This window comes from Talpa occidentalis, unplaced genomic scaffold (assembly GCF_014898055.3).
Source record: "Talpa occidentalis isolate TD23 unplaced genomic scaffold, MPIMG_talOcc4v2.1 talOcc4.10, whole genome shotgun sequence".
In the NCBI taxonomy this organism is placed as follows: Eukaryota; Metazoa; Chordata; class Mammalia; order Eulipotyphla; family Talpidae; genus Talpa; species Talpa occidentalis.
In genome coordinates this window covers 71,943,574-71,965,879 of record NW_023600993.1, presented here as the reverse complement: position 1 = coordinate 71,965,879, position 22,306 = coordinate 71,943,574, and the positions used below count along the sequence as shown (strand labels likewise).

Here is a 22,306-nt window from a genome sequence, read left to right as displayed (position 1 = left end):
GGGGGCCCCTCCATGCTGTCCTTCCCTCTCTCATCCTTACTCTGCTGCTTCGACTTACTCGGAGCTCTCCGAAGCTAGCTCTCTTAGGGATGTAACCATCTTCAGTTTGGCCTGTGTTCCCCACAGCTGTCACTTTCAAAACACAGTTGACCCCTGCACTGCAGAAGGACTCTCCTCCAAAGACCAGCTCTGCTTTTTGAAGCTCAAACAATAGCAATTCGAAGGAACTAATGCACCTCCCATCTCTTTCCCGGGGCCTTCAGAGGAAGAAGAGGACAGCACAGAGCTTTTCAAAATATTGAGCAAAATAAAGTTTTCATTATGGTGATAACCAGGGCCCTTAGGACACAGATCGAACACTCAACTGGACAATTTGAGGGGAGTTTGATAAAGAGTATTTACAAAGATGCAGGTAGGATTTAAGAAATTAGTGCAGGATGATGCAGAATCCTGGGGCCAGCAACATCGGGGGGCTATTCCCAGAGGTAAGGAAGTGATGCCCGAACCCAGAGAGAAGGGCAGCATGGAGAAGGCCCTGCACAGAAGCTGGGGCTTTGGGAACCCGTGCACCTGACTGGTTAGAACCCAGAAAACAAAGAGCTGGGGAAAAAAACACCCAGACCTCACTTTCCTCCTGTTCTCCAGGTGTACTCCTACTGGATGGACCCAACAGGAAACTAGATGTCATGGCTGTCCACGGACACAAGTTTAAGTGTCCTGCATTCCAGGACAGTGTTCAAAGTAGATGGAAATCAAGGAAGGTTGGGAGGGAAGCAAGGAGGAGGAGCAAGGGAAGAGGTGGTTTTCTCAAGTGCTTTGAAAGTATGCAAGCCAGTTAGAATTATGAATTTAGTGCACAGAAATTGGGGAGAAATTATTTGCACATCTAAATGGTTTTTTAGTTGTATAAGCATTTCCAGCTATCAATAGTTACCTTTAAATAATAAACTTCCCACTGCAATTAAAATATGCCTTCATTCATAGAAAATTTAGCTTACTCAGAGGTCTTTTCAAGGTCACAGTGTTCAGTTAAATAAAGTACGGAGCAAACTTGGGCTGACTTTGAGTTATGTACATTAGCAGCAAATGTCCCCTCCAGAGACTTCCTTGATTACATCCAAGTGGGAGGAGGGCAGATAGTTTCCCTGAAAGAAATCAGAAGGTTGCAAAAAGCAGGCACAGACATTGGCAGGCCACAGTATGCCAGCCAGCCATCCCACAAAGGTGCAAATTAACTTGCAAAGGTCACACCATTTATTAGTGACTGAACCGCAGTCAAAATGCCAGCCTGTCTTCCCCAACAGCTCTGGCAAATATTCCAGGCAGTTTTCCCCACTGAACTATGTCCTTAAGTGCCCGATCAGGGGGGTCATTCCCCAAGATTTCTTCCTTGGTGTTCCCATCAGGAATACCCTGGTCTGGCACATACGCCACTCCCCACACCTACACACAAGCTCACACACACACAGTGTCCACCTTGGGTGACCTAGCAGTCAACAAGTATTTTCCAAGGAAAGCAGAGCAAATATAGGGATTTGTCTGTCTCAGTGTCCCAGGTCGAAGGCATCATTGCAAAGTTGTTTTTCACTGATAAAATATGACACCAATAAGGATAGACACTAAGTCCACCTGGGAGTTCTGCTCAACTCCAAGGCCCAAGCTCACCCACAGACCCCGGCCCAGCAGATACGTAGCTGAGTCCACCACCTCCACCCAGCAGCTGGCTCTGTCGATGTTCTACCAGACACACAATGGCACAGACAGACGTCATGGAAACAAGCGAACCTCGACCTTCTTGTGCAGCTGCTTTAAACAAGTCATGGTCAAACCCTCCTCTACCTCCTAATCTCAGTTCATCTGATGCTAAAGGGTAAGAGTGGCTTTAGAAAATTGGAAAATGGATCTGAAAAGTGTCATCCTGAACCGAGCAAGGACAAATTGCACGAAAGGTCAGAAGACACTGCATTAAAAGCTATAGTGAACAACTGACCTTTTCAGACAAAAACCAGCGAAATGTCTCCCTTGGCACAGTCTCTGAGACCATAGAGAGGGGGTGTGCATGCATGGTGGCATGTTGCAGACCCACTCGGCAACACCTCCTGTGCTTTCTTGAAAGCCTATTGTTTCCTGACATGATGGCCATGGACTGGCTGGTTCATTATGTCATATTTTATCAATGGAGGCCATTGTCTGTGGCCAGTGGCTCCACTGCTCTTCACAATGCCTCACCCTCACCCCAGAGCCTAGCTCTGTGGACAGTGTAACTCAATCCTGGCAGGGCTCAAAGGAGGCCTTTACTCCCTCCCAGCATGTGCAGAAGTCCCCCTGGCAGGGCCGAGGAGCACTGATCTCTGTTCCAGAATGGGAACGGGAACTTGGTCAACCTGAATTGGGGCAGATTTCATCAAGTGCTCACACTCCACTCCAGCCCCTCCTGATTACTTCATGCTGCACCACACACCCTCCCACTCTTCCTGTGGTAGCCAAGTTTCAAGAGGGACCCACTTTTGAAAATGGGAGAATGTGACTAGGTCATAACAGACATTGAGGCCCCTGGATTGCTCTCAGAGTTCACTCCTTCTGGGAGAGCAAGCTCATGTCATGAGGACACTCAAGCAGCCCTGTGGAAAGTCCACGGGCAAAGAATTGGGGCCAATGGCCAGCATCAACCTGCCTTCCACGTGAGTGAGCCATCTTGGAAACCAATCCTTCAGGCCCAGTCAAGCAATTGGATGAGTGCAGACCTTGCTGCATCTTTTCAGCAACCTTGTGAGAGACCAGGAGCCAGGACCACCCTGCTAAATCACTCCTGGATTCTAGACCCCCAGAAAGGAAGACATAAACTGTTGTTGCTTTAGGTTGCTATGTTTCGTGACACTGGGTGATTTGTTCCATAGCTTATATTCTAAGTGATAAAATCCGAGAGGTCAGCCATCACGGGCACAGAATAAAGTGAAGGGCTTCTTTTCATACAAACTCCTGCCCAATGAGACCCCCTCAATAGGTCCTGTGGTTGGATGACAGATTTATCTTTAAAATCAACCACTTTCTCTCTTACCAGTTTCATCCTAGCTTTATTCTAAAGTTCCATGGTATCAAAACCACTTTCATCTCAATTCAGCTACCACTTTGCTCTTCCCTCCAGCACTCTGTCACCTGAAAATTTGACCCCATAGTTTCTCATCATCTGCATCCAGAAAGGTGACTGGGCAGAACTAGCTCAGAGCGCTGTGGCAAACCCCTGTGGATTCTACCACTGCCCAGGGAACAGACACCCTTGATGACAAACACTGTGCACAGAACGTGCCACCTGCCATCAACCTGCGGAAATGTTCTCATCAGTGAGCTTGCCAAGGCTTTATTAAAAATCCTGTCTAGACTCAAGTTATTCACTCCATTCACCAGCGCTGTCGACAGAGAAAGTGATCTTAGCATGTGTTTTAGTTTCCTGCAGCTGCTAGATCAAATTATCACAAAACTAATGGTTTAAAATAACAGAAATTTATTCTCTCCCAGTTCTGGAAGCCAGAAGTCTGAAATCAGTATCACCTGAAATCAGGGTGTTGGCAAGGCTGTGCTCTGTGTGAAAGCTCGAAAGGAGAATTCACTCCTTACTTCTTCCAGCCTCTGGTGGCTGCTGGCATTCCTTGGCTCTTGGCCACATCACCCCAATTTTCAAATCCAGCATCTTCCAATCTCTCTATGCTCTGTTTTCACATCACTTTCTCCTATGTGTGTCAGGTCTCCTTTTGCCTATCTCTTGTAAAGATACTGTGATGGCATTTAAGGAACACCCATAATATCCAGGATGATCTAACTCAAGGTCTTAATCACATCTGCAAAGACCCTTTTCCTTATAACATTTACAGGTTCCAGGAAGTAGGACCTGATATCTTTGCAGTGGGGGGTGTGGGGATATGGCTTTTTCAACCTATCATAGCATGCCACAGCTCACCCTTATCAAATCCTCCCACTTCGTGATCACTGCATTCTTTCCTAACATATACAAATAAATCATGTCATTCTCTGCTCTATGATTTTCCAAGTCAACATCAAAGTCACCATCTCTACTTTTTGGAATCCACTAAAGACCTATACTTCCCATATCAATCTGGAGATTAAAAGTAGAGGTGGAGGGCCTCCCCAGTGGCGCAGTGGTTGAGCACTGAGTTGCGAAGGTGCCTGCAGCCTCTGCAGCACCGGTTCAATCCCTGGCCGCCAGGCGAGGGTCCCACATGGCGCACAGACCTCTCCTGCCGCCCGCTGCTCCCCTCAGCAGTGTACTTCGTCAGTCTGCCTGCTCTGCTCCCCGCTCTGGCTCTGGTGAATTCTCTTACTCTCCCGCGCTTCTGACTGTACCCATTGCTTCCATAAATAAATAAATAAATCTTTAAAAAAAAAAAAAAAGTAGAGGTGGAGCCTTCCCATCCAGCGGCAGCCACCAGATAAGCTGAAATGAGTGCATACAAGTACATCCAGGAGCTATGGAAGAAGAAGCATTCGGTGTGATGTTCTTTCTTCTCAGGGTATGCTGCTGGCAGTACCCCTAGTCATTCAGTCTCCACAGGGCCCCCCCCCCACCGCCACCAAACCTGGCCAAATAAAACACGCAAGCAGGGATACAAGGCCAAGCAAGGTTACGTCATATATCAGATTTATGTGCGCCATGGAGGCCACAAACATCCAGTTCCAAAGGATGCAACCTATGGCAAGCCTATCCATTAAGGTGTTAATCAGTTCAAGTTTAAGAGAAGCCTTCAATCTGTTCCTGAGGCATGAGCGGGATGCCACTGTGGGGTCTGAGGGCCCTGAATTCTTACTGGGCTCATGACAACTCCACATACAAAGTGTTTGTGGTTATCCTCATGGAGCCACAGAAGAAATTCTGACACCAAGTGGATCACTAAACCAGCCACAAGCACAGGGAGATGAGGGGGCTGACACCTGCAGGCCGCAAGAGCCGTGGCCTTGGCGAGAACTACAAGTTCCACACACTATTGGTGGTTCTCATGGTGCAGCTTGGAGAAGACACGATACTCTCCAGCTCCGTTACTACTAATAGGTAATGTTTGGAAATGTTAGGAAAGAATGCAGAAAGCAATTTGTAAAATCCTCACCTACCTAATAAACAATTGAGGACAGTCATGTCTGCTTAAAAGTGTTCTTTAATTTGTCTGCTTAAACTAGAGCCTGCAGATTGTTTCACAAATGTGTTGTCAAATTATAAAAGTGAAAGTGCAATGATGTTTGAAGACTATGATAGTGTACCTTGTTTCTACTAAGATAATGCTTTGTCTTTGCTCATCTTATTAGGGAGTTATATGTCAGCCTTGAAGATGCTGTTTGCTATAATAGGTGTAAAATAATTTTGTAAATAAGGGGAAAAATGAAAATGGAGTTGGGAAAGACAAAAACAACATTTCTCAAGTTTGCCATTATTATAGACTCTCCAGCCCCCTAGAAATGTCAGCAATCCTTAGAATGTATCTCTTCAGTGGAGGTAGCCGAGAGGTTGATATGATTTCTCAATTCAGACCGCTGGGCCTTAAACCTGACCCTGTCCTGAGGACAGCTGTCTTTTCCAAAAAGGACCAGAAAGTTATCTCCCATCCCACACACTCTTGTGCATTGTGGACTTGTCATCCACCTCCTTCAAGAGGTCAAGTCCCTTTCTTCACCTCTTGGTGAAGCTGTAGATGCTTTCTCCAGTGGAATGCGGTAGAAATGTCACTGTGCCATGGCCAGGCAAGGCCCTTTGCTGAGCTAGTAGTTTTTTACTTTTGCCTCTTGGAGTGTTCACCCTCAGGATGCTCTTCTCTCAAGCCAGTCCCCTTGCTGCCAGGAGGTCGCATGCACATGGCAAGCCCCCTCCTGGTGCTGTCAGCTGCCAGTTCCTGAGGGAACACTGTGGATGTCCAGCCTCATCCAGTCTTTTGATGCCTCTAGCCCCAGCCAACATCTCAATTTAACAATGGTAAACACAAATGAAAACCAACCAGCAGAGCCAAGTCCATCCATGAGTGATAATAAACTACTTCTTAAGACATAGAGTTTTGGGGTGGTTTATTATACTGCAATAGGGCCTCTTTGGTGGCGCAAGGGGTTAAGCACCATACTATGAAGCTATCCGCAGCCTCTGCAGCATGAGTTCGATCCCCTGCTGGCCAGGGAAAAACCCACAAGGCGCAGCAGACCTCTCCTGACTCGCCCGCTGCTCCCCTCAGCAGTGTATTTCAGTCAGTCTGCCTGTTCTGTTCCCCACTCTGTCTCTGGTGAATCCTCTCACCCCATGCATCTCTGGCTTATACCACAGCTCTTGTATACATAAATAAATAAATCTTTATTATACTGCAATAGATCTTCAGACAAACCACATATTAACTGTGCAACCTGAAGCCTCAGTGCTTCGTTTATGTGGGCGGTGATTCCAGGAGATAAGGTAGGAAAGTGGGGAAATGAGAAATGGAAGAGAAAACAGCCAGTAGAAGAAAGGCTTTATGAGCAGGTTACCTCTAGGGTCAGTCCCCTGGGGGCTCTCTGAGAAAGTGTGCAAAACTTCTCACAATTGACTCATCAATAAAATTGTGCACCATCAAGAAGTATGAAGATTCCCCAGACGTTTGAAAATAAATGACCATATGATCTAACAATTCCACTTCTATGCGTATCCAAAAGAAGTAAAAACAAGATTTCAACAAGACACTCATTTTCATTGCAACATTATTCATAATAGCCAAGAGGTAGAGCAGCCTCAGTACCCACCCTTGGATGAGTGGATAAACAGAGGTGGCAGACACCTACAAAGGAATATTTTCAGCCTAAAAAAAGAAGGCAGTCTTGTCACATGCTGCACCTTGAGGACATTATGCTAAGTGAAATAAGCCAGCTACAGAAGGACAAATGCTATATGAGGTATGCAAAGTAGTCAGATTCATAGAAACAGAAAGTAGGATGGTGGTTACAAGGGGCTCTGGGGATGGGAGGAAAGAGTTACTCAATGAGTATGGGGTTTCAGTTTTGCAAGATGAAAAAATTCTAGGTATCTGTTGTACAAGGTACATATAGTTAATGCTATTTACTGTATACTTAAAAATGGTTAAGGGCCAGACCTCCCCGGTGGCGCAGCGGTTGAGCACTGGGTTGCGAAGCTGACCACAGATTCTGCAACGCCAGTTCAATCCCCGGCCACCGGGTGAGGGTCCCACTTGGCATGCAGACCTCTCCTGCCGCCCGCTGCTCCCCTCAGCAGTGTACTTCGTCAGTCTGCCTGCTCTGCTCTCCACTCTGTCACTGGTGAATTCTCTCACCCTCCCGCGCTTCTGACTGTGCCCAGTGCTTGTATAAATAAATAAAATAAAATCTTTAAAAAAAAAAATGGTTAAGGGCCTCCCTGGTGGTGCAAGGGGTTGAGACGCAGCCTATGAAGCTTGTCCGCAGCCATTGCAGCACAAGTTCGATCCCTGGCCAGGGAGCAACCACATGGCACAGCTGAACCCTCCTGTCTCACCCGCTGCTCCCCTCAGCAGTGTATTTCATTCAATCTGCCTATTCTGTTCCCCACTCTGTCTCTGGTGGACCCTGTCACCTCCCACACCTCTGGCCTGTACCCTGGCTCTTCTATACATAAATAAATAAATCTTTTAAAAAACAGTGAAGATATAAATCTTTTGTATTTTCTAGCAAAGTAAAAAAAGAAATTGCTTCATTAAGGAACAAACAAGTTGGGGTATTCGCTATCAACTTTCACCCTCACTGGTGGGGAGTCAGTCTTGGGTGTTTACTCTCCATACTCCAAAGGCCAGAAAACATCACTGCAGAGAAATGCGGGAAGCCACAGGACATATGCGGATTCTCTGGGTGACCTCCGGGTGACTGGGGATGTCAGGCGGGGCACTAATGGGATCTGTTACATCACTTGCCTTTGAGTGTCAGTTTCCTTATCTGGAAAACAGAGACAAGAAGTACTCACCTGCACAGACCGCTGTGAAGACTATTTTGGGCAACACATGCAGTTCTCTTAGCACAGTTCCTGGCACACAGTTAAGTGTGCTGTAAATATTACAGAGTGAGCCTGTCCTACAGCAGGAAAAATACCCTCGGCTACCAGGTAAGGACTGCCATCCCTCCCTTCACTGCCAGCTCCCTTCATTGATGGCTACTCTCAGCCTCACTGCCCACCACTACCTTTAGTGCCACAAGACTCACAGTAAACTTGACCCCTCACACCAGACAGACCTGCACTGTCTGGGGGAACAGAACAAGCAGACTGATTGAAGTACACTGCTGAGGGGAGCAGTGGGCAAGACAGGAGAGATCTGCTGAGCCATGTGGGTCACTTCCCTGGCTGAGGATCAAACTCTTGCAGATAGCTTGATAGACCTGAGACTTAACCCCTTGCGCCACCGGTGAGGCCCTCTTTTAGTTCTCTTTTTTTTTTTTTTTTTTGAAGATTTATTTATTTATTCAAGCACTGGGTACAATCAGATGTGCAGGAGGGCGAGAGAACTCAACAGAGCCAGAGCGGGGAACAGAACAGGCAGACTGATAAAATACACTGCTGAGGGGAGCAGCGGGCTCAGCAGGAGAGGTCCGCGCACCATGTGGGACCCTCGCCCGGTGGCTAGGGATCGAACCAGTGCTGCAGAGGCTGCAGGCAGCCTCGCAACCCAGCACTCAACCGCTGTGCCACCGGGGAGGACCTCCTTTAGCTCTCTTTGGGGTAGATTCTGTCTGGAAATTTTCTTGTCCTCCCCACCTGCAGACCTTTCCAGTTTGAATCAGGAGTGTACAAGGCTTGATCTCAGGACAGTCCTCTTCACCACACTCAGTGCCCCTTTTATGTGTGCAAATCAATAAAATATATGTCTAGCTCCAAACCTTGGGGATCCAGCCCCAAAGATTTACAAAGATTGGGACAATGGCTCTGGCCTCTTAACTGTACCCCATCTCTGCTCCCTATTGTGTGACATGGACTTTTCATCTGCCTCCACCATCTCCCCCAGCAGCGGAGAAGACTTAGTTCTTTCTTATTTTGTTTCACACTCCAGGAACAGCTTTGAAAACCCTTCCTGGAGGTTAGGAAATCCGCCCAAATATTAGCAGTGGTTACAGCTGGTTGTGGGACTTGGGGAGCAGTTATTTTCTTCTATATGTGTTTTATATCTTCCACCATAGGCGCATTCTATTTTTTATTGACAGAAAAACAAATCAGCGTTTTTAAAGTAGCAATTTAAAAGCCTGTTTGGTTGCCTTCAGCATTTTTCATAGCTGACATCATTTGGGGGGCCAGCTTTTCAGCCATTATTCTTTCTGCTTTCTTCCTCCCTATCTTGAGTCCACTGCCTTGAAACCTTTGCTGCTGCCCTTTGAAAAGTTGAACTAATAGTTGTTCATGCAAACCACATCAATCTCACTATATGCTGCTTGATTTTCCTTCTCAGGGGAGAATATTTATAATCCGAATTTGTTTTAAAATCTCCCAAACCAGGGCCTCCCCTTCTGGGGCAGCGGTTGAGCCCTGGGCTGCAAAGCTGCCCACAGCCTCTGCAGCGCTGGTTCGATCCCCAGCTGCGGGCGAGGGTCCCACATGGAACGCAGACCTCTCCTGCCATGCCTGCTGCTCCCCTCAGCAGTGTATTTCGTCAGTCTGCCTGTTCTGTTCCCTGCTCTGGCTCTGGTGAATTCTCTCACCCTCCCGCGCTTCTGACCATACCTAGTGCTTGTATAAATAAATAAATAAATAAACAGATAGATAGATAAATAAATAAATAAATCTTTTTTAAAATAAATAAATAAAAAATAAAATAAAATCTCCCAAACCAATAAACTGACCTCTTGTTCTTCTAATATGATGCACTGAGAAGAACACAACATCCCTTTCCTAGATTCTTGCCAAAAATGCACAGCCAGAGGAAACATCAGACAGATTCAAATTGTGGGACGCTCTACAAAACAACTGGCCCGTACTCTTCAAATATGCCAGTATCACAAAAGACAAAGGAAGCCTGAGGAATGATTCCAGGCTGGAGGAGAGTAGGGACAGGACAGTTAAATGCAACATGTGATCCAGGACATTGTTTTGCTATATAAAGGACATTATTGGGACAGTTGGTGAAATCTGAATCTGAATAAGGCCTGGGGATTAGATAATTGTATTGAATTGATATAAGCTTCCGGAGTTGGGTAATTGCACTGTGATTATATAACAGAATGTCTTTTATAGTTCTAGGAATTATACAATTGAAGCTCTGGGAGGTAAAGGGCATCATACCTGCAATTTATTCTGATATGATTCAGAATAGAGAGAGAGAGAAAATCAGAGGAAGAGTTAAAATTTCCCTGTACTATTGTAATTTTTCTATAAACTTTAATTTATGTTAAGATAAAAATTTAGGGAGTTCAGCATGATGGGAGAAGAGTAAAGACACTGAGCTTGTTCCGTCCATATACTCACAACTAGATTGCAACAGAACAAATCCAAAACCCCTTAAAGGAAAAACAGAAGACCACAGCACCTACTAAGAGCAACAGTCTGACAGAAAGAGGTAAAAAAAACTTTAAGTGAACTATGTTTACATGAAACCAGGGCAGCAGGAGTGATGAAAGGGAAGGATAGTTCCTTTGCAAAACCCCCTATGGTTGCCAACTCAGGGGCACACATCAACATCAAGGACTCTTGAGACCTGACATTACATTGGATAAGGGACTTGCAGAGTTGGAACCCAGGGCAGGAAGTGCACTGTGGGAGAACTACAGGAGCAGAGGTGCAGAGTGAGGATTACTGAGGCTCTGAGTACAGAATAGCTGGAGCCTAAACTGGTGGGGGAGAAACAGGTCAGGTCAGCTGTGTCTTCTCACAAAACAGATTGCTACTTAAAGCCAAAACTGAGATATTCAAAACAACTGCCCTTCACGTGTGCACCCCCCACCCCGCCCCCGACCTCACTGCCCAGGCTAAACCAGGAAAAGAACAAATGCACACATGCATAAACCAGAGCTTAGAGACACGTTAATAACAGGACTAAACACCTCAGGATAAGGCTCTAGGCTAGAAAGAGAAAAGAATAATTCCTGGCCTGTGACCCTATACCAACTACAATTCATGCTCAACACTGTATCTAATGCTCAAAAATAGCTTAGAGGTGGAAACTGACATAAGACTATAAGAGACACTGAGATTAAAGACCTGATCTATTGGGGGTTGAGGGAGGAGGATGGGGGAAGAAATCACTGTGGATCCCCACCAAGCAACTCTGGTACTCATACAATGCAGCAGGAAACTTGAATCTCTGATGCTAACTGAAGGTGACCTTTTGGCAACCCTGCTGCCCTGGCCCACTTTTACCTACTACCCATCTCTGGCGCTCTCCAAATAGTTCAATGTAAAGGGGACAATCTGGGCCTCCCTGGTGGTACAAGGGACTGGGTCTCAGCACTGTGAAGCTGCCTGCAGCCACTGCAGCACAAGTTCGATCCCTGGCCTGGGAGGTGACCCACATGGTGCAGCAGACCTCTCTTATCTCGCCCACTGCTCCCCTCAGCAGTGTGTTTCAGTAGATCTGCCTGTTCTGCTCCCTGCTCTGTCACTGGAGAGCCCTCTTGACCCTGCGAGTCTGGCTTACACCCTAGTTTTTGTATGCATAAAATAAAATAAATCTTAAAAACAAAAAAAAAAAAAGAAAGAAAGAAAGGAGAATATTCTGAAAGTCTATTCCTACTATTGCCAGTAAAATTTAAAATGAAGAGACAGAAAAATATAGCAGAGATGCTGGAGCAAACACATACCACACACCAAAAAAAAAACCCTAAAGCGGAGTCTCAATTCAGCAAAAGATGACTGAAGAGAGTTCAAAGTAACAGTTATAACAATTCTTACAGAACTCAAAAAAACAATGGACGATTAAAACAACAGAAAAAGATAAATAAAATATGAGGCAGTTACAATTAGACATAAAGGAGCTAGTGAAATACTCTAACTAAATTAAAAAATACAATTGAGGGACTCAGCAGTAGACAAACAGAAGCAATGGAGAAAATTAATGAATTTGAAAGTACAATGCTGGAGAATATACAAATAGAACATTATGGAGAAAAAGAATTAAGAGAAACTAAAACAGTGTAAGAGGCCTTTGGGATAACCTGAAAAGAAGTACTATGTGTGTCATGGTGATCCCAGAAAGAGAAAGGCATAGAAAATTTATTTTGAAAACTGATTGGTAAACGCCATCTCTGGGAAACAAACCAGATGTTGTGATCCTAGAGACCCAAAGAGTGCCAAACAAAATAATATCAGAGAGATACACACCAAGACACATATAATAAAGCTGTTAAAAGTCAATGAAAAAGTGGGCCTCCCTGCTGGCACAGCGGTTGAGCACTGGGCTGCGAAGCTACCAGCAGCCTCTGCAGCGCCAGTTAGATTCCCAGCCACCGGGTGAGGGTCCCACATGGCGCGCAGACCTCTCCTGCTGCCCGCTGCTCCCCTCAGCAGTGTACTTCATCAGTCTGCCTGCTCTGCTCTCCCCTCTGGTTCTGGTGAATTCTCTCACCCTCCAGAGCTTCTGACTGCACCCAGTGCTTGTATAAATAAATAAATAAATCTTTAAAAAAAAAAGATTTAAAAAAAAAAGTCAATGAAAAGGGCAGAATACTAAAAACATCAGGGGAAAAGGGTAACCTAGAAGGAAACTCCCATGAGATCATCAGTGGACTTCTCAGTAGAAACACTATGAGCATGAAGGTGTTGACAGAAGATATTTAAAAAAAAATATTTCCGGGGTCCTCCCTGGTGGTGCAAGGGGTTAAGATGCAGCACTGTGAAACTATCTGCAGCCTCTGCAGCACAAGCTCAATCCCCAGCTGGGAGATATCCACATGGCGCAGCAGACTTCTTCTGTCTAGCCCACTGCTCCCCTCAGCAGTGTATTTCAGTAGATCTGCTTGTTCTGCTCCCCACTTTCTTTGGTGAATCCTCTCACAGCGTTCCCCCCACCCTGCCCCCGCACCTCTGGCTCACACCCCAGTTCTTGTATGCATAAATAAATAAATCTTTTTTAAAAAATCAAATAAATAAAAACCTTGAAAGCTTCAGGCACCACAGGCCCTTCTGCCCTGGGACTGTTCTTTCCTCACATGTGTGTTTAAGTTCATGGAAGAACCCCTTGGAAATGGCTTTCTCGCCCACTATTCTAATTCTTCATTGGTCCTCCAGAATTTCCATTTAGTACTATCTAAGAATCCATTTCTCTAAAGACTTTCCAAGTCCAGCTGTACCGGAATTCCCCCCTCCATGCCAAACCTGATCAGTTAAAACACAAGTTTTCAATCTAGGGAGCCTTTTAAAATGCCAAAGCTTTTAAAACATCCTAGATCAGAATCTCCAGGGTGGGACCCCAGTACTAAGATTTTTCAAAGCTCTATACATGATTCAATTGAGTAGCTAAGACTTAAACAAACTGATCCTACAACCTACACAAGGTCTACTCAAAATTTTCCATGCTCAGATTACATTTCAGGATCAATCAAAGCAGAGCTTTTAGGGTTAGGACCCAAGTAACTTTTTTTTGTACTTCCCAGGAATTATACCTCCATAATGACGATTTCTTAAAACGCATTTAAGGGGGCCTCCCTGGTGGCGCAAGGAGTTAATTCACAGCACTATGAAGCTATCCGCAGCTACTCCAGCACAGCTCACTCAACCCTCATGGCAGAGCAGGACTCTCTTGTCTCACCTGCTGCTCCCCTTAGCACTGTGTTTCAGTTAACCTGCCTGTTGTGTTCCCCACTCTGTCTCTCATGAATTCTCTCATCCCCTGCACCTCTCTCCTGTACCCCAGTACTTTAAATAAGTCTTTAAAAACACACACACACACATTTAAAAATAAAGAAAAGCAGGGCCTCCCTGGTGGCACAAGGGGTTAAGTCTCAGCACTGTGAAGCTATGAGCAGCCACTGCAGCATGAGTTAGATCCCAGGCCAAGGAGCTAACCCACATGGCACAGCAGACACCCACTGCTCCCCTCAGCAGTGTATTTCAGTCAATCTTCCTGTTCTGCACCCCACTCTGTTTCTGGTGAATCCTTTCACCCCCCTCCCCCACACCTCTGGCCTACACCCCAGCTCTTGTATACATAAATAAATAAAATAAATCTTAAAAAGAAAGAAAGAAAGAAAAGCAATCACGAGAAACAGATGACTCAAAAGAGCAGCCAGTTTGAGGACCAGTCATTTAGAACAGCAATTCTCAAACATTAGCTTGTACAGAGTTGCCTGATAAGAAACAGATTACTAGGTCCCAACCTCAGAGTTTCTGGGTAGGTCTGGGATGGAGCCCAAGAATTTGCTTTTCTAACAAGTCCCTTGTTAGGGGATATTATACTGCTGACCCAGGGAACACATTTTCAGAATCACTGATTAGAAGAGTCTTTATAGTTAAAGTGTGCAACTGGGATCAGCAACTTGGCACCCCTGGTAGAGTCTTAGAAATGCAGATTTCTTAGCCCCCACCCCACCCAAAGTGAGAATGTGCATGTTAATAAGATTTCTGGGTAATCTGTGCCCATAGGTAAGTTTAGGAAAGTTTGAGAAGAATTCATTTCATTTTGTCACTGGGCAAGGAAAAGACCCATTTACCACAGTAAGCAGGCTCCTCTGAACTATTCTTGCTCCTAGGGACCAAGGTACAATGTTTGTAATCTCAGGACCTGAACGAACTAATCATCCCCAAGATGGTGAAGGGGTGGGTGGCCTGTGCAAACAAGAGCTGTGTACAAAAGTGCCTAGTAGAAAAAAAAAAATTCATCTTTGCATGAACCCTGCCCTAGGCCTGTGATGGGCAACTCTTCCCTCATAAAGGGTCCTACATCCCTTGCCTGGTGAGAAGGTGTTTTTTGAGCAAGAGCTCGCCCTTCCCCATTCCTTTCTCAATGAATAAAATCTCTGCTTTGCTCGCGGAACTCAATTGCATTGTATTGGCACAAATGATTCTCAGTAGAAAAAGAACCAGCCAGGGGCTTAGCCCTAAAGTTTGATAACAAATTCACACATACACATGTATTTGGGCCCCGAGCACTCAGGACTCCAGATGAGATGGGCGTAGTATGACCAAGAACCCTCTAGCAAAAAGATAGTTAACATAATGTGAAAAGGTGGGACCAGCCAGTCCACTGGACCCAGAATGAAAGTTCCAACGGATGCTCTTATTCCCAGGCCCCAGTATGGTCATGTAACGGGGTGGTCCCCAGGAAAAGGGGAGGTTCCAGGTTCCCTGCCCCACCCAAAGGAGGGTAGAGCTGAGCAAGGAAGAGAAGAAGCTGGAGAGGAGACTAAGGAAGGGAGGAAGCAGGATGGAGAGCCAGAAGGAGACCTGGAGGAGGCTCATGGAGCAGAAAGACATGTGAAGAAGCTGCACTTGCTTTTTGGTCCTGGGCTGGTTGAAATAGATGTGGGTGAGAGAGCCGTGGGGAGGATAACATGGCAGCTTTTATCTTGGCTTAGATTTTGCTTTTCCTCCCAGATTTGCCTGGCTTTTCTATGGGTCTCTACCAGAAGGTTCTTTCGACTTGTAGCAGGCTTTCAGGCCTTCCTTTGGGCCAACTCTGTTTGGGTGGACTTTCACCCATGAGGGAATGGGTAACTTTGGGTGCTTGATTTGGAAACTATATTCTTTGTCTTTTCTGTATTACACACTAATTGTATTAATTTGCGGTGGATGGCAGAACCTATTTAGAGCAGGCAGGGTTGGGGGTTCTGGGTGCTCCTCTCCCTGCCCTGTAACAGTCAGAGAAGGAAGGAAAAGACAGTGGCTATGTAAGGGTTAACATTCCAGTGGCAGAAGGAGGAGTTGAAGACCCCGCCCTCTGGGAGGACAGTTCAGCCCCCTGGCAGGCCCTTTGATTTTGACCTCAGGGTGAATGAAGTTGACACAGCAGTCTGATTCCTTGTCAACTCCTGACTAATAATCCATTTACTTTATGTTCTTGACCTTGGACTGTGCCCTCACAATGGCTTCAGCCCCTGCAGAGACACCCAGCAAGAGGGTCTGTGACAGCCTCGGCAACATTAGTAGAGTCAGCAGGGTCCCTTGTTGAGCATTTACTGTGTGCCCTGAGGGCTGCATTTCTCTCACTCCTCACCACAGTCTTGAGGTTGATGTCACTGTGCCCAATTTACAGACAAAGAAACTGAGCTCAGTCAAGAGAGATGACTCACTTGCCCAACATCACAGCAACTATTAAGTGGATAGGGCAGAATTTTCTCCTAAGTCCGTCTGGTTCCACAGTCTTAACTATAAACCAACCTGAACTGGAATCACCTTCAGAGACATCGTGGAGGAAGGGACTGCTGTTCTGGTCTTTACATTTCCTCTCTTGCTTTCCCTTTGCTGCAATGATAGAGACAAAAATGATTCTAAAACTGTGCAGTCTGATGTGACACTGGGTAATGTGGCTATTTTAATTTAAATTAATTAACATTAAATAAAATTTAAAAGTCAGTTTCTCAGTCACAGTAACCACATTTCAAGTGCTCACAGCTCACACACGTGGCCAGTGGCTGCTGATATTGCACAGCACAGACTACAGAAAAAATTGCCAAAAATTCTCTTGAACAGAAATATCTCAAAAACGTTTATGTACCCTTAACTACTCAAGGCCAGTCTACATTCAAATTTAACTTTAAAAATAAAAAACTTCAAACCCACAAAATTTACTTTTATATTGTTCACATTTGTCGTACAGAAACCAAAATTTGCAGCCTCGGGAGCATCAGGTGTTAGAAGGGAGGCACCTACCGGCAGTATGTTGCATTGCAACCTAGCACAATCAGACTCTGGAAACTAGCTAGAGGACAGGTTCTAACAATCATCATTAGGGTGTCAGAGTCTTCACAGTGCTAGAGAAATCCCATGCCAGAAATGAGGAAAAACCAGGAGGAGAAACCAAGTCAAAAAATCCATCAGCACCAGATTGCAATCTCCAATATCATATCCTTCATACCTAGTACATTGCCTGGCACCAAGGTGATATATAACAAATGTTGTCTACCTGAATAAGTAAATCATTAATAGATTAATTAATTCTGAAAATTCCAGAACTGTACCATTGAACAGTTTATCCTCTTCTTTAACTTTTTTTTTCCAGTTGAACACATCTCTTACATTGTGAAGTCAATGTAGAAATGGACTATATCCTTTCAGACAACTTAGCAGACACAAAGTGTTCAATAATCAAGAGAGGTTAGGATTTTATGAAATCATCAAGAAAAAGAGGACATCAAAATGTTTGAGCCTCTGGTAAAACATGAAAAGATATTCCTATTTTTTTTCCTTTGGCCCAAGGTGGTAAGAATGAAAAACGGCTTGCCTGATTAGGAAATTGGTCAGACTCTTTATCCTTCATTTATCCATTCAGCTCATAGTACTGATTGGGCCGCTTAGAAGCCAGGTGGCAAAGAAGATGAGCTGGAAGCTGCTTATCGAGTCTTGCACACAAAAGAACATTGTGCACCCAAAGTCAATCCCCAATCTGGAAATCATCCTGGGAAGAGAAAATGCTCAACAAAAAACTGGGCTTTGGAGGGCAGACTGTGGTTTGGGGACATTTTCTGGGGATCTAGGGATCCAGGTGCTGAGAGATTTGCACTATTAGATGCAAATCTTGACTTGGAAGACATTGAAGTATAGACAGTGATGCGATCCCTGAGGATGTGAAGGGTCCTAATTATTAGGGAGTTTTTCATGGGATCCAAGTGGCCTGATCAACAGGTCTGAGTCATGGCTGTATTATCAATGTGGTGACCCCAGGTTACTTACAGGTCGCTGCCCTGAAGGGAAGGGAGGGAAGGGACTCAGGGTGTGGCCTAATATCAGAGAGAGGAGGAGGATAGAGTAAACAATAAAATTTATTGCAAGAGCCACAACAGCTTTCCCTCACTTCAAAAAAAAAATTCAAAGGAAAGCCCCCATATTTGATGAACTTTCACCATATTCCCATCTTTGCCTACATTCTAGGAAGACAGAGTTGGTTAAGCTGGGCATAGACTCACCAAGAAGGAGGGTTTTGTGCAAGATTGAAGGGAAGAGCTGGACAAATTCATCTGGAGAGCAGAAAAGCAATGGATTGAAAATGGAAGAGTGAGAGGAGCCAGGGAGGCCTGCATGGCACGGGTGGAATCAGATAGTCTTCAGGATTCCAGCTCCCTGCTGTGGAAAGGTAAACCCCACAGCCAGGGAGAAAATATTCACACCACATATGTAGGGGAGGGGAAGACTTGCATTCAAAATATATAAAGAACATTTACAACTCACTAATAGGAAGGCAAACAACTCAATGAAAAAAATAGGCACCAGACACAGATATTTCACAAAGGATTACAAGTGTCTGACAAATACCTGAAGAGATGCCCAGAATCATCAGTCATCAGGGAAATGCCAAATAAGATCACAGCAGGAGACCACGTAATAGCTGCCAGAATGGTGAAGACTAAAAAGACTAGAACAACTAGAGTTGTCCTATCTTTCCGGCAAGAATTAAAAATAGAATAACACTTGGGAGAATTCCTGGGGCTTATTTTAAAGGTAAATATGTTGTGGGGAGAAGGATGTCCTGAAGGAACTCCACATATAGGTTTTACGGCCCCTCCATCCCCCCCAGACAAGCGATCCAAGACACCAAGGACTACAAATCCCATAATGCCATCACCACCGAAGGGAGGATTGCTGGGAACTGAGGGTGGAGGTAAGCAGCCAGGCTTGGTATATAACCAGACATGTGGGCCGTGGGGGAGCTGTCGGTTTTTTGCCAGGCTTCAGCATGCTATTTGTGTTCCAGCTCAGTGGAACTGGCAGGACTCATTCACCAATTTCTCTCTCTCTTTCTCCCTGAGTTATTCCTTTCTTCATTTCCCCTTTTTGTAAATAAGCCCTTTATTGATCCTTTGTGTGAGCCTGCAGTTGAGTCTCATTTTAAGCACACAGGAGAGAACCCACACTCAGGCCAACCCATTTCACATTGGGGTTGCCCGATAACACTACCATATGACCCAGTAATTCCAGTTTTAAATCTTTACCAAATATTGATAAAAACAAATGTCCACAAAAAAAAGGTGCACAAATATAAATAACCACATGTAGCTAGTGGTCGCCATGTTGGACATGTCACTAGATATGATCTGATGCTCAAATGCTTGTGAAAATCTACATTAAAATATGTATGTTGTCTTAAGAGGGGAAAAGACTATATACAAACATGCATAGCAGTTTTGTTCATAATTGTTAACTACTAGAAACAGTACAAATGTCCATCAGCTAGGGAATGGGTAAGCAACTTGGCATAGCTGTAGGAAGGGACTGGGATCATTTTTAAAAAGGATGAAATTACCAAAAGATACAACAAGAATAAATGTCAAAATCACTGTGAGAAATAAAAGAAGCTAGATGCAAAAAAAAAGCATCTTCTACATGATTCCATTTATATAAAATTCTTAAACATGCAAAATTAATCTAGAGTGACAGAAAGCATGTGGGTGGTTTTTTGGAACTGAGGGAAATGCAAAGACCTTTCTGGGGTGGTGAACAGATCCTATATCTTGTTTAAGTATATGCTTGGTCAAAAGTGATCAAACTAATGTTTAAAATTGATAAATGAATCATATTGTATATAAATTATATCTCAGTAAAGTTTATTTTTAAAATAGCAGAAAATGGGGCCTCCCTGGTGGCGGCAGCAGTTGAGCGATGGGTTGCGAGGCTGCCCGCAGCCTCTGCAGCGCTGGTTCGATCCCCGGCTGCTGGGCGAGGGTCCCATATGGCACACAGACCTCTCCTGCCACCTGCTGCTCCCCTCAGCAGTGTATTTCTTCGTCAGTCTGCCTGCTCTGCTCCCCGCTCTTGCTCTGGTGAATTCTCTCACCCTCCCACGCTTCTGACTGTACCCAGTGCTTGTACAAATAAATAAATAAATCTTTAAAAAATAAAATAAAATAGCAAAAAATGGAAAATTATGAAAAAATATGAATTTTTTAAAGAATCAGAAAAAAGGAAAAAATTAAAAGTCTTAATTATAAAATAAATAGTAAAATAGGGAGAGCATAGGAAATTGGGAGCAAAAGGACCAAGTGGGAACATGAAGACTGAAGCCTAAAGCACGACCCCTTCCATTCCCCACTCACTACCACACCCCCTCCACCACCACCACCCCACAATCCCCACCCCTGCTCCAGTGGTGGTCAGAATGAGCTCTCTTGAAGTGGCAGAGGAGGGAAGAAAGGGAGGAAGGTCAAAGAATTAGATGCTGGAGGGAGAACAAAGATATCAGGGTCTAAAGAGATCATAGGGACTGGAAGATTTGAGGCTGGAGCTACTGAGAAATTCTTTTTTTTTTTTTTTTTTCAGTTTTATTGAGATATATAAGTTAAGGTATACAGCATAACTTGACAAACCTATACTAAGAAAGGATCGCCTCAGTAAGTTCAGTTAGTGTCCATGACCTCATACAATTACACAAAATTTTTTTCCCTTGTGATGAGAAATTTTAGGATCTACTAGCAACTTTCAAATATACGATAAAGCAGGGGTTTTTTTGTTTTTGTTTTTTTTTTTTAAGAACAACAAAGACCTTTGTTACAGGAGCTAAGAGAGGAGGGAGGAGGACTTATTTGCCTTTCCTGGCTTTGATTTTCCTCAGATAGAACTCTAGCTCCTTGCCCTGCAGCACATAGCCATCTGCTCAGCCACACTGGCCTGGTCTTGAAGCGATGCATGCAAGAAGCTTGCCCTGCTGGAACTGCTCCTCCAAAAGACTGCTGATTTTGTGTTCAACATCACTTGTAATCAGGGAAATGTAAATCAAAACTACCATGAGATACCATCTTACACCAGTGAGAATGGCACATATTAAAAAAACTAGCAACAACAAATGTTGGCGAGGGTGTGGAGAAAAAGGAACTCTCCTGCACTGTTGGTGGGAGTGCAAACTGGTCCAACCACTATGGAGAGCTGTGTGGAGATTTCTGGAACTACTAAACATAGAGCTTCCATATGATCCAGCAATTCCACTCCTAGGTATTTACCCAAAGGACATAGAAACATCAATTCCAAAGAACACCTGCACCCCTATGTTTATAGCAGCACTGTTTACAATAGCTAAGCTTTGGAAACAGCCCAAATGCCCAAAAATAGATGACTGGATCAAGAAGGTGTGGTACATATACACCATGGAATATTACTCAGCATTCAAAAAAGATAAACACATGCATTTTGCAGCAACATGGATGGCGCTGGAAGGGATCATGCTCAGCGAAATAAGCCAGAAAGAAAAAGAAAAATACCGGATGGTCTCACTCATAGCAGGAATCTAGAAAACTTAAATAAGGGACCAGGAAAATGAATAACTATAAGAAAGTGAAAATCAAAATCAACAAAATCTATGAACCAGAGACAGTTTTTGGGGAGTGGGGGGCGGGAGGGGAGGGATTGGGGTCAGAATGGGGCGGTTGCAAATGTATGGGAAATATAAAAATAAAATTTATTATTTAAAAAATAAATAAAAATCATTATAAAAAAAAAGACTGCTAGTTTTGGCATTCTTTTTCCTTTCATCGTATTTTTTCTGAATTTTCTTGGATCGCTTTTTGTTCAGGAGCTCTTCCGCTTCAGGGCCAGCTTGGCTCCCTTCTTGCAGCCCAGGAGCAGTGCATAGTGGGACTCACACCGCTGCCGGTATGGTGGGCTGTCAATAAGCACCATGCAGTTCTTCACCAGGGTCTTGGTGCCGACCAGCTCGTTGTTGGACGCATTGTAGACAATATCAATAATCCTTGTTTTGCGAGTACAACACTCAGAGCCCCAAGAGAAGTTCCCCACATCCAGCCCCAAGGCTTGGTACTTCTTGTTGCCTCCCCGAACTCGAACTGCGTGTATGCGCCGAACGCCAATCTTAGTGTTGGCAGCTGGGTGTCCCAACTCATACTTTCGCTTCTTGAGGTAGGGCTTTCTCTTGCCCCCGGTCTTGCGGCGTTTGTGCCAGTTGTCCCGAGAGATGCCCATCGCTCGGCGCTGGCCGGAAAGAGACGATAAAGCAGTTTTGACATAATCATATTATATATTTCATCCCACCTTCTAACTGGAAGTTTGTACCTTTTGACCACCTCACCCACTGTCCCCTTCCCCCTACCAGCTCTTGGGAATATATCCATGGAAGACAATTTGGCTAAATCCATCAAAATACACATACCCTACACTTCCACCCCCATGTACTTATTTTACAGATAAACTTGCATAGATGTGATCCCACATATGTACCTGATTATT

At 44.6% G+C, this 22,306-nt stretch overlaps 2 pseudogenes; one reads left to right on the top strand and one right to left on the bottom strand.

Annotated features, from left to right (window-relative positions):
* The first annotated feature begins 4,455 nt into the window (after positions 1-4,455).
* On the top strand, positions 4,456-5,059 carry LOC119237648 (60S ribosomal protein L15-like; annotated as a pseudogene).
* A 10,905-nt stretch (positions 5,060-15,964) lies between these two features.
* LOC119237647 (40S ribosomal protein S8-like) lies at positions 15,965-22,083 on the bottom strand (annotated as a pseudogene).
* Positions 22,084-22,306: the final 223 nt, after the last annotated feature.